General features: G+C 45.9%; 1 protein-coding gene and 1 non-coding gene across 9 annotated transcripts in view; both read left to right on the top strand.

The window, feature by feature from the left end:
* Positions 1-13,368, top strand: part of DNM2 (dynamin 2) — an 85,439-nt gene that overhangs the window by 11,635 nt on the left and 60,436 nt on the right. The gene's annotated exons all lie outside the window — the stretch shown is intronic.
* Positions 2,377-2,439, top strand: LOC111823838. Its single transcript, XR_002826951.1, has one exon. It is a non-coding gene; the product is annotated as a U7 small nuclear RNA (small nuclear RNA).

Genomic DNA, 13,368 nt, shown 5'->3' with positions numbered 1-13,368 from the left:
GTCCCTGGTGGAGAAAGGCACCTCCATACCAAGTGACAGAGGATATGTTCGCATAGGGATGTCATGGTGAGTGAGGCTCAAGAGGTCCTTACCCTCTCAGGTGGCACATTCCAGTGTGAAGTGAGAGGAGGCATGAGGAAGATGGAGGCTCTGCTATGGATCCTTGGGGTGGGGATGGTTGTGAGGGAGTGCTTCTTGAAGGAGGCAGTAGGTCTTTCTGCTGAGGCGAGGAGGACGGCAGGAACTGGCTCGAAGCAGACAGATGGCTGCTGAACTCGTTGTACCTTCGTACCCGTCTTGCCTGGCTGTGGGCCCCAGCTCATGGCTCATGCCCTGTTACCCATAGGGCACTTTCTTTTCTTTTTCACAGCTGTGTAGTACTTCACAATACAAAGACACCTTTATTTACGAGCTCTTGGTAATGGATATCGAAGCTATTTCCAGTCATTCAGTCCCAGGATTTGCACCGGACAGGGTATGCCTGTGTAGAATGTGGAGGAGGACATTGGGAGGTCGGTGGCCAGCACTGGGTATGTGGCCATGACTACCTGGGTGTGATGTCTAGGGCACCACCAAGTAACTGCTTCACCGGAGTTCAATGAGCAGATTTGGAACTGTCAGCATGTCCTCCCCACGCTTCACCCCTTCTCACCTCTTCTACTCTGGACCAGTGCACTCACCTCTACCCTGGTCCCCCAGCTCCTACCCTCACTCCCCACAGCATCCACCCGGCTCCTGTGAACACCTGAGTCAGGACACATTCCTCCTCTGCTCACCAATATCCATGGCTCCCACCTCCTTTGGGGTAGATGCCCAAGTAGTCCTCCTCCCATGACCCCTGTCACCTCTCCTTTCCCCTTGCTCATCCTTCCAGGCACATGCCCTCCTGGCTGCCTCTGGGACCTCTCCTTTCCCCTTGCTCATCCTTCCAGGCACATGCCCTCCTGGCTGCCTCTGGGACCTCCTAGGCTCACTTCCACTCTGGGCCTTTCTCTCTCTTTCTTATTTTCTTCTTTTTTAAAAAAATATATTTTTACTGATTTCAGAGAGGAAGGGAGAAGGAGATAGAAACATCAATGATGAGAGAGAATCTCCGAGCCCGCAACCCCGGGCATGTGCCCTGGACGAGAACCCCACCTGGGACCCTTCCATCCGCAGGCCGATGCTCTACCCATTGAGCCAAACCAGCTAGGGCAACCCTGGGCCTTTCTCTTCCTCTATCTGCATTTTCTCTTTTTCAGAGCTCTGTGCTACCTGACCTGCCGGTCTCTTCTCAGGTCTCTGCTCAAACGTTACCTCCCTGAGTGGCTGTCCCTGACCTGCTCCAGCTCACACAGGACCTCGGCACGCTCAGACCGCCTGTCCTGATGGGTTTTCTTCAGCGTTCTTATTAGCACCTGAAATTACTTGTTTCTTCTCAGTCTTCTCCCTGCCCTCAAGAATAGCAGGGCTTCAAGGGCAGGGATTTTTGTCTGTGTGTCCTTTGCTGTCCTGGCAGAGTAGGAACATGCATATTGAATGAATGTACTGCCCTGGCTGGTGGCTCAGTTGGTTGGAGTGTTGTCCCGTATATCAGAAGGTGGTGGGTTCAATTCCCACTCAGGGCACATACCTAGGTTTTGGGTTCGATCCCAGTTGGGGGCATACAGGAGGCAACTGATCAATGTTTCTCTCCCCCTCCCCTCCCCCTCTCCCTCCCCTTCTCCTCCCTCTCTCTCCCTCCCTATCCCCTTCTCTCTCTCTCTCTCAAATTAATAAAAAACATATTCTTGGGTAAGGCTGAAAAAATTTAAAAGAAAAAGAAATTAATGACCTAGAAACCAGCATTGAATTAATTTCACTGCATAAATGTGCATTGAGGAGGCGGCCAGAGGACCACTCTGGGACTTGTCTTTGGGGGCTCACAGCCCACTTGGGGACATGGGGTGCTCCAGGGAGTCAGAAGAGCATTGTCTTTGTGGTGGGCTATGATTTGCCCCTTGACAAAAAGAGTAATAATAGGTTAAGACCCGAAGGTTGGGCAGGCCTGGATGTCTCGTTGGGCTGGCTCCTCAGCTGTAAGATGATGCCCCCCGCACAGCTACCAGTCAGATGCCCCCTCCACTCTTGTTTCTGTCTGGGTGCCAGGTGGTCCCGGCAGGAGCGGACACCACTCTTCCCAGGCACTCCAGCATCTCAAAACAGGGACGGGAAGTTTGAAGTCAGCCCCTACTTCCCCCCCTTGGTGCCCACGTGGACCAAGAACCTAGGCAAAGAAGCCTCTGGGGGTTGTCACCCGTCAGCCTGGTAGCCTGTTCGTGTCCACCATGGGGAGATGCCATAAAATACCAGATCCCAGTTCTAGACCCCTCCCCAGACCAACTTAAACCCCTGGGGAAGTGCTTATAGCCCTTTTTGAATTTGTCCAGGAGGTCTTCCGGCTTTTACCAGAAGGCCCTAAAAAAACACACAAAACAAAACAAAGAACCCTGGGGATATTCAGGCATATGCTACAGCTTGGGGAACCGCTGCTCTCTTTATCACGGGAGACCCATGGGGCTGTGGACAAGCAGCCGGCAGAGCTGTCCAGGGCCCCGGTGACACTCTTATGCCCAGACGTAGGAGGAGGCGCCCTGGAGACTCTGCCACATGACATTTTCCCAGAGATAAGAGTGTGTTGGGGCTGGCGGGCTGGCAGGCAAGTGGAGCAGGCAGGAACAGTCCCAGCTGGGTTACACCCGCCTGCTGGGTGATACACCCTGGCACAGCCAGGCCAGCCCCCTGTTGTGGGTCAGGGACACAGCCCTGTCTGTCCCAGGCCATGGGGCCTTTGTCTTCGGTGCTGATGGGCACGGTCCTTCTTGAGGGTCACAGCTTCTTCGCCCAGGAGGCCCCCAGCTGGCCCTGCAGCTGGGGAGCTAGGGCTTTGAGGTTGATGCCTTGAGAAGTTTTTACCTGGCAATGGAGTGCCGGGATCTAGAAATCCAGACGGGAGCCTGTAACCGGAGGCCAGGAGCCACCCACTCAGCTGGAGGGAGCCTTCCTGTGGTTTGGGTTGGCATGGCTTATCTTGCCACACGGAGTTCCCCTCGTCTGGGCGGAAGCCCTTTTGACGGAAGCTCGGCTTCTTCAGCTTCTGCCCCGGTGGCATCTCCTGTTGCCCTATCTGGCACAGGTTGCTGGGGAGCTCAGGGTGGCTGCTTTCGGAGGTGGGGAGGCCCTACCTGGAATATACTTCCAGCACTAAGTGAGAAACAACTTCTAGCTTGATTTTTCAACTCCCTTTTTTTAATTAAAAGAATTACTCGACTGTATTCATTGTAAAATAAAATGCACTCCTTTAGGATGTGTACAGAGTGAGGCAGTTTCCTATCACCATTTGCATGAGAACCACCTCCATCGGTGTATGGCTCTTGCAGGTCCTCTTTTCTAGATTCCCCTGTCCCCCTCCCCCCAGGGCCACCGTGAGTTCATCTCTGACCGTCCGAAGTCCTGCCAGAATGTGACCACCTCATGCCATGTCCCTGCTATTTAGTGCCTTGAGGAGTTCTTACCCTTGTTTTAATAAATTTTTTATTTGGGAATAATTCTAGATTTATGAAAAATAAGTAAGCTTTATATTTACAAAAGTTCCAAAGATAGATACAGCTCCCATATGCCCTTCATCTATCCTTTTTTTTAAAAAATATATTTTATTGATTTTTTACAGAGAGGAAGGGAGAGAGATAGAGAGTTAGAAACATCGATGAGAGAGAAACATCGATCAGCTGCCTCCTGCACACCTCCCACTGGGGATATGCCCGCAACGAAGGTACATGCCCTTGACCGGAATCGAACCTGGGACCTTTCAGTCCGCAGGCCGACGCTCCATCCACTGAGCCAAACCAGTTTTGGCCTTCATCTATCCTTAATGTCAACATTTTACCTTAATATAGTACATTTCTCACAACTAAGAAGTTAACTTTAGTATATTATTATCATTGATGAGTGCCAGGCGTTATTCAAATTTTCCGTTTCCCTCACTGTGTCCCTTTTCTGTCCCAGGGCCCCATCTAGGATCTCACGTTGCATTTCATTGTCACATCTCCTGAGTCTCGGCTGGTCTGTGGCAGCACCAGTCTTTTCTTGTTTTTCACAACCTTGGTATTTTATAAAATGTCCTTCAATTTGGGTTTCTCTTATGTTTTCTCATGATTATACCAGGGCTTTGGGTTTGGGGGAGGAAGACTATAGAGGTAAGGTGCCCTTCTCTCTGCATCCTGTCATGAGTATCAATGAGGCTTAACACAAGCGATGTTGACCCTGATCTCTTGGTTAAGGTAGTGTCTATCAGCTTTCCCCACTGCAGTGTAGTACTCTTTCTTTTTTTTTTTGAGTAGTACTCTTTTTTATACACTATTCTGAAGCATTGAGGCTTCGAATATGTAATATGTCCAACACAGCCTCAAGTTCAAAACCATCATAAAAGATGGAGAGAGGCCTTGTCCTCCTCCTCCTAGCATAGCTAACCACTCTTTCCAGTCTCCTGTGTGTCCTCCCAGTTTCTCAGTGCAAATAGAAGCAAATATGAATGTGTTTTTATTCTCCCCCATACACAGCTTTACACCCTGTTCTGAACAGTGAGATTGTTACTTAACAGTATTTCTTGGTGATTTTAGTGTATTAGCACATAGAGTGCTTGTTCATTTATTTTATTTTTTCTTCTCCCTCGAGGTTTAATTTAACCCTAGTAAACCTCCACTCATTTTTAGGTATAGTTCTAAGGTTTTGACAAATGCAAAGAGTTGTGTAACCACTGCAATCAACACGTAGAACACTTCTGTCACCCCCCAAAACCTCCTGTGCCCTTTTGAAAGAATATATATTTTAAAATATATTTTATTGATTTTTTTTACAGAGAGGAAGAGAGAGGGAGAAGGATAGAGAGTTAGAAACATCAATGAGAGAGAAACATCGATTCAGCTGCCTCCTGCACACTCCCTACTGGGGATGTGCCCGCAACCAAGGTACAAGCCCTTGACTGGAATTGAACCTGGGACCCTTCAGTCCGCAGGCCGACGCTCTATAAACTGAGCCAAACCGGTTAGGGCCCCTGTGCCTTTTTGTACTCACCCCTCCCCACCCTTCATATCTGACTCCTACTGATGGGTTCTCCACTCTGGTTTTGCCTTTTCTAGAATGTCATATAAAAGGGCTTATGCAGCCCTTTGAATCTGGCTTGTTTCCCTCTGCATGATACATTTGAGAGCCATCTAGGCTGTGTGCATCAGTAGTTGGATCCTTTTTTATTTTAAAGTATATTTGATTTTAGAGAGGAAGGGAGAGGGATAGAGAGATAGAAACATCAATGATGAGAGAGAATCATCGATCGGTTGCCTCCTGCACGCCCCCTACTGGGGATCGAACCTACAACCCAGGTATGTGCCCTTGGCCGGAATAAAATCTGGGACCTTTCAGTCCGTAGGCCGAAGCTCTATCCACTGAGCCAAACCGGTTAGGGCTTGAGTTAATTTTTGTATGACTTATGAGGTATAGATTGAGGTTTATAATTTGTTTGGCATATGAGTGTCCAGTTGTTCCAATACTATTTATTGAAAAGACCATCCTTTCTCCCTGGAGTTGCCTTTGTCAGAAATCAGTTGGTCATGTTCATGGGGGTCCATTTCGTGCATCTGCTCTTTGGGTAAAACCACATTTCTTTATTACTGTAGCTTTATAGTAAGTCTTGAATCAGGCTGGGAGAATCTTCTTTGTTTATCTTTTCCAAAATGGTTTTGGCCAGTCAAATTCCTTTGCCTTTACATACAAATTTTATAATCAGCTTATTGATTTCTTAAAAAATGATCTTTGTATATCGGTACATGGAAAGCTTTGCTATTTTTATAACTGTATTATTCCATCCAACATCACCACTCTCTTGTACTTTCTAGACTAACCTCCCCAAATAAATAGTCATTAAAAAAATATTTAAAAAAAATTTTTTTATTGTTATTACATGTGTCCTTATCCCCACATTACCCCCCCATCCCCCTCACTCATGCCCTCACCCCCCCCCCCCAAAATATTTTTATTGATTTTAGAAAGGAAGGGAGAGGGAGAGAGAGACAGAAACATCAATGATGAAAGAGAATCACTGATCAGCTGCCTCCTGCATGCCTCACACTGGGATCGAGCCTGCAACGCGGGCATCTGTCCTGACTGGGAATTGAACCATGACTTCCTGGTTCATAGGTCGATGCTCAACCACTGAGCCATGTCGGCTGGGTTAGAGATGGGTTTTATTGTAGAGATGGATTGATAGACCTGTTCCCTTGTTGGTCCATGGATTGCTCTTTTGCTTTTGGATTATTTGTCTTTTTATTGTTGATTGTAAAAGTTATTTAAATCTGGTATCAAGACTAGTCCTTTATGAGATGAATGATGTGCAAATACAGTCATGTGTTGCATAATGACATTGTGGTCATTCTGTGTATAGGATGGTATCCCATCTTATCTAATAATAGACAAACATGGTAATTGACCGTACCTTCGCTACTCCTCCCATGGGCTAATCAGCGAGATATGCAAAATAACCACCAGCAAAGATGGCGGTTAATTTGCATACATTGGCGCGAAGCGGCGGAGCGAAGACTGAAGGCAGCTCCGGCCGGAGTGAAGGCCTGGGTCCCGGGTGCTGGAAGAAAACCGGTGTAGGCAGCCAGGGGACGGGAAGGCCTATTGCACCAATCTTTTCGTGCAACAGGCCTCTAGTAAGATTATAATGGAGCTGAAAAATTCCTGTCCTCTAGTGACATCATAGCTGTTGTAACATTATAGTGCAACACATTGTTCACGTGTTTGTGGTGATGCTGGTGTAAACAAACCGACTGCGTTGCCAGTCCTATAAAAATATAACACAAGATATTCTGTAGAATACATGATACTTGATAATAATAATAAACAACTATGTTACAGGTAATGTATTTACTATACTATACTTTTCATCATTATTTTAAAATGTACTCTTTCTACTTATTAAAATAATTTTTGCTATAGAACAGTATGCCATTGTACACCCACAGCAGCCTCATACATCTCATTTTTACTGCTTCTTTTGATTGCATCATTTCTCTGCACTTGATTTAATCGTGTATTGTTTTGTACAGTAGGCTATTTAGGTTCGTGGCCTTTGAGAAATAGGCTACATCACATAGCCTAGTTGTGTAGAAGGCTCTCCCATCTAGGTTGTGTCTGTATACTCATGATGTTCGCACAACAATGACATTGTCTAGTGATGCATTTCTCAGTTATTAAGCAGTGCATGACAGTATTTTCTCCCATTATGTGTGAACATATGGCATCCTTTGAAGCAGAAAAGTTTGAAATTTTGATGAAGTCCCATTTATATTTTTTTTGGTCATTTATGCTTTTGGTGTCATATGCAAGAAACCGTTGCCCAATCCATAAAGGTCATGAAGATTTATTCCTGGTTTTGTTTTTGTTTTTTTACATGTTTTATAGTTTTAGCTATTACATTTAGGTCTCTGATCCATTTGAATTCATTTTTATATATAGTGTAAGGTAGGAGTCCAACTTCCTTCTTTTGCATGTGGCTTATCCAGTTGTCCCAGGCCTCTGTTGAAAAGACTATTTTTTCCCTCGTTGAATGGTCGTGGCACTCTTGGTTGAAAATCAGTTGGCAGTAAATGCAAGAGTATGTTTCTGGACTCTCAAATCTATTCCCTTGATCTTTATGTCTACCCTAATGCCAGTACCACAGAGTCTTCATTACTGTACCTTTGTAATAAGTTTTGAAATTGGGAAATGTGATTTCTTCAACTTTGTTCTTTTTCCCTCCCGAAGCTTCTTTTGGCCATTCTTCGTCCCTTGCATTTCCTTATGAATTTTCGGATCAACTGATGAATTACTGCAAAAAAAATGCTCTTGGGATTTTGATAGGGGCTGCATTGAATCTGTAGATCTATGAATGCAAGCTGTCTTTTCATTTATTTAGGTTATTTATTTAGTTAGTTAGTTAGTTTTTAGTGTAAATGTTTGTTTGTTTGTTTTTTAAAGAAAAATTGTATTTATTTAAGGGAAGGGATATACAAAGGGAAGGGCTGAGCCAAGGAGATATTGGGTTGATGATGGCAGCACCCAGGAGCTGGAGTTTCATCTTTATATGTAGTCACTGGTGGGAAGCTCTTGTCAGTGGGTTTTGGGGCTTAGAATGTGAATGGAAAGCGAATGCTCAATCAGGTGTTTTTAGGACAGTTTTAATTCCTTATGTGGTCTGATTCCTGGTGCCCAGTAAGTTTTCCTGGTCTTTGTCCTTTGTTGAGAAGCTTGGACAAGTCTTCCTTGTCTTTGTTCTCCTGTGGTGGGAAGCTTATAAATGGCCGTTAAGGATTATATTGACCTATAGTCCTAACAGACAGGCAAGCAGATTTAAGGGTACACACCTGAGGTCCAATGCAAATGGCTCAGACTCAGGGCACTATTCTCCCTTCAGGCTTCCATATTCTGGGCTATTCAGATGGTTGGTGCAGCTGCTACTGTTGTCAGAGGAAGATGCCAGTGTGGCCAAAAAGGGGCCACATGCTAACCTGATTAGCTCAGGGAAGGTCTGCATGGCGGTCTTGCAAACTCAAGAGACCTCTCCTCTCCTCTTTTGATTATATATATAAAAACCTAAGCACTGACTAGCAGGGGACAGATGCTCAATGCCCAGGATCAGGCTCCCTCCTGTCTGGATTGGGCCTGCGGGGATCAGGCTCCCTCCTGTCTGGATTGGGCCTGCGGGGATTGGGCCGAAACCAGTTATCCAACATCCCCTGAGGGGTCCAGGATTGTGAGAGGGTGCAGGCTGAGGGACCCCACCGGTGCACGAATTCATGCACCGGGCCTCTAGTAATGTATATAAAACAAGGTGCAAATCTGTCATTCTCTGGAGCATTATCTCAATCCGTTGAGATTCTACTTCCCATGTGGTTCGTGTATTAGGCAGTGAGTTGAGCTCTGGATGATGACTCTGATCGAGGCTGTGGGGCTGTGTGTGTGTTGGAGGGTGGGGAGATGTCAGCAGGGGACTGCTATGGCTAGAGAAGCTCACTCTTGGTGCCGGCTCTCTCAGCAACTAAGTTTGTACTTCTTTTGTTGAATTTATTCCCAAGTATTCTTTTTTTAAAAAAATATTTTTATTGATTTCAGAGAGGGAGAAGGGAGAGAGGGAGAGAGAAACATCAAAGATGAAATAGAATCACTGATTGGTTGCCTCCTGCATGCCCCCTCCTGGGGATTGAGCCCACAACCCAGGCATGCGCCCCCCCGACCGGAATCGAACCTGGGACCCCTCAGTCCGCAGGCCGAGGCTCTATTCACTGAGCCAAACTGGTGAGGGCCCAAGTATTCTTTTTAATTTTTTTTTTAAATCCTCACCTGAGGATATTTTTCCATTGATTTTTAGAGAGAGTGGAAGAGAGAGGGAAAGACAGAGAGAAATATCGATGTGACAGAGACACATAGATTGGTTGCCTCCTGCACATGCCCTGATCAGGGCCCGGGCCGGGAAGGAGCCTGCCCTTGACTGGAATGGAACCCGGGACCCTTCAGTCCACAGGCAGGCGAGGCTCTATCCAATGAGCCAAACGGCTCAAGTATTTTATTCTTTTTGATGCTGTTGTAAATAGAATTGTTTCCTTAGTTTCATTTTCAGATTAACTGCTACTGTACAATAATATAACTGATTTTTGTATATTGATCTTACATTCTGCAACCTTGTTGAACTTATTATCTCTGATAGTTTATTATTTTTATTTTTTGGGGGGGGCGGGTAGGTAGATTCCTAAACATTGTCTAGAGCAGGGGTGGGCAAACTTTTTGACTCAAGGGCCACAATGGGTTCTTAAACTGGACCTGAGGGCCGGAACAAAAGCATGGATGGAGTGTTTGTGTGAACTAATATAAATTCAAAGTAAACATCATTACATAAAAGGGTACGGTCTTTTTTTTTTTAGTTTTATTCATTTCAAACGGGCCGGATCCGGCCCGCGGGCCGTAGTTTGCCCACGGCTGGTCTAGAGACACGATCATGTTATCTGTGAATAGTTTTCCTCCTTCCTTTGTCTTTACCTCTTTTTCTTACCCAATTGCCCTGGCTAGAAACCTCCAGTGCAGTGCTGACTAGCAGTGTGAGTGGACGTTCTTATTTTATTCCTGATCCTAGAGGGCAAGCTTTCAATATTTCACCATGAAGTATTGTTAGCTGTGGGTTTGTGTAGATGTCCATTATCAGGTTGAGGACTTAACTTCTATTCCTAGTTTGTTGAGTGTTTTTTATCATGGAAAGGTGTTGGGTTTTGTCTAATGCTTTTTCTTCATCTATTGATAATGTTGTGATTTACTCTGTTCATATGATGTATTGTGTTGATTTTGACATTTTTGGACCACCGTTGCATTTCTGGGATAAATCCCACTTGGTATGGTGCATAATTCTTTTTATATGTTGCTATATTTGTACTAGTATTTTGTTGAGGATTTTTGGTGTGTGTCTATATTCATAAGAAATATCAGTCAGTAGCTTTCTTAAATATTTGTTAGAATTCATCAAACTTTTTTTTAATGCTTTATTGGGTTATAATTGATATACAGAAAATTACAATCTTTCATTTTCTTTGAGATATATGTTTACATTTATACATTTCCCTGTGCATGTTGCTTTAGCTGTATCCTGTAGGTTTTCCTATGTTGTATTTTCAATTTTCTTTCATCTCAAAGTATTTTCTAATTTCTTTGTGATTTTTTTCTCTGACTCATTGGTTATTTAGGAATCTGTTATTTAATTTGCACATAGTAGTGAATTGCCCAATATTTCCTTCCTTTGTTTTCTAACTTCATTCCATTGTGGCCAGATAGCATACTTTATAAGATTTCAGCCCTTTTATATGCCTTCCTAGAGAATGCTCCATGTGCCATTGATGAGAATGTGTATTCTGCTGCTGTTTGGTGGATTGTTCTGTACATGTCTCTTAGCTCTTGTTGATTTATTGTGTGTTGACATTTTGTTTCCTTGTTGATCTTTTGTTCAATGTTCTGTCCATTGTTGAAGGTAGGTATTGATGTCTCCCAACTATTATTATTGCTGTATTTCCCTTGCCCCATGCTATTTTTACATCTGTGTAGTGTTCCTCAGTCTGACCAATCCCACTAAGTCCAGTTACTCTTCTACATGAGCTTTTAATTTTCTGGTTTTCTAGTATCCCCCTCCGGATGGAGCCTGTGGGTCTTCAGGCTTGTGTGTCTGCTGTGCCGAGGGCTGATTCCTGTAAGGGCGATGCTGTGTTGGAGAGGAAGCGGATTTAGAATCATCTTGCCAGGTCTGCCTGGAAAGGCTGTGCCAAGGTCCTTCTGAGGTGCCCCTGTCACCTTTGTGAACTGTCCTGTGGAATAGAGTCTCACACTTGCCAGGCACTGGGTTACTGTGACTCATCCTAATTCTGCTGACAACTTGACGGGGTTGGCACTGTTATTTTCCCCATTTTAGATTGAACAACAAATTTAGGAAAGTGACAACCCTTGTCCAGGTCATATGGTGAGGCTATGGCTGAGCTGTTCAGCTTTGGGGCTTCTCAGTACAACTGAAAAGTTACAAATTAATATTTGCTTGGTATAAAAGTTATAAAATAGTCTTAAAAGACAAACCCAGATCACATTGGAGGCTATAAAACAGAAAGTTTTCCATTCTCACTCCAACCAGGTTTGGTTATCTCCTCCAAGCTGCTTGTTTCTACTTAGGCCAGAAACATACACAAACATTTTTTTTTAAAAAAAGGACAAAATTGGAGGACACTATCAATTCTGTGCATCTCATTTGGTTTTCAGCACTGTAGCCTGAATTGCTTCCTGGGCCAGTTCCAAGACCAATTTAGCCAACTTCCTGCTGATGGACATCAAAGTGGTTAATGGGTTTCACTCTGGAAAGCACTGCCACAGGGAGTGGCCATCCTTGCAAACCCGCCTAGGAGAGCAGAGTGGTCAGTAGGGGCAGTCAGAGGAGGTGACGTCTGTGTTGAGAGGAAGCCAGGATGTGGAAAGGCTTGAGGAGACATTCCAGGCAGGGAGTCAGCATTTGCAAAGGCCCTGAGACAGGAGTAGGTTTGACTTTCCCTTGACCACTAGGTTTGACTGGAATTAATGAGCAAGGTGGAGGTGGGGGCTCAGAGCAGGAAGGCTACAGGGCAATTGCTCAGGGCCTTGGAGGCCATAGGAAGGAACACTTTGGAGCAGAGGAGAGATGTGATCCTGACTCATTGTAAGTTTTCCTTTGGTTTTACAGGACAAACATCCTTTTGGGCACCACAATAAGAACTTTTCAAACCCTTCTAATTACCCTCTGAGGCATGGCATTATTCCCACTTACCAAATGAGGAAACTGAGGCAGAAAGAGGTGACCTGCCCTTCCCGTATTGTCCAGGAAGGAGAGGGCAGTGCCTGGATTCCAGCTGGGCTCTGAGAAGCCCAGAGCCAGGGCAGCTGGTGGCCATGGGCCACTTCCTGCTTTTGCCCCTGGCCTGGCCGTCAGTTGAGACCATGGAGCAGGTGACACTAGGGCTGAGTGCCAAGGGCGGGCCTGGCTCTGGAAGCTGCAGAATTCCTGAGCAGGGTGCAACCTGCTGGGAATTTTGTGAAGGGGTGGTGTCTGGAGTGGGATGGTAAAAGCCAGTAAGATGTCTTCCCGCCCCACTGCCTTCTGAGCCGAATTCTCATTTGTACAATGGCAGGTTTGGTTTTTCACCCCAGAGCATTGATCATCTGCCTCGTGCCTGGCTCTGTGTTGGGAGCTGGGAGAGGCCTGAGAACGTGCCAGGCAGAGGACCTGCCCCCATGAGGCTACCACTCTACTGGGGGGGTGGCTGGGAAGGGGCAGATCACAGCCAGGTAAACAAATCAGTAAACTGGAGGTTGCCAGTTATGAGAAGAATTGAGAATTGATCAGAATGGTGTGTGACAGAAGGAAGCTACTTCATATTAGGGGTGAGGGCAGGGAGGAGACAGTTTGGCTACGAGTTGCCTGCTGGCCAGTTGAATGCTACAGGGAGAGGGTCCAGGCCCAGGAGCAGACAGTACAAAGCTCTTGAGGCAGGAGCTTGCCTGGTGTTTTGGGGGAACATTGAGGAGGCCAGGAGCCAAGCGAGGAGTAGGAGGCTAGGAGGAGGTGAGGACAGGGAGGTGACTGGGCAGATCATGCAGGGCCTTGTGGGCTGTGGGGAGGGAGGTGGGAGCCTGGGAGGGTTCTGAACAGAGGGGGCACATGCCACGACTTGGCATCCAAAGGTGTCCTCTGGCCACTCTGGAGAAAAACGGTGTGTGGGGGTGAGGGTGGGCAGCCTGAGGGTGCGATTGCACTGTCCA

Source organism: Myotis lucifugus, unplaced genomic scaffold, assembly GCF_000147115.1.
Source record: "Myotis lucifugus unplaced genomic scaffold, Myoluc2.0 scaffold_719, whole genome shotgun sequence".
NCBI lineage: Eukaryota > Metazoa > Chordata > Mammalia > Chiroptera > Vespertilionidae > Myotis > Myotis lucifugus.
This window is presented reverse-complemented; position numbering and strand designations above follow the sequence as displayed.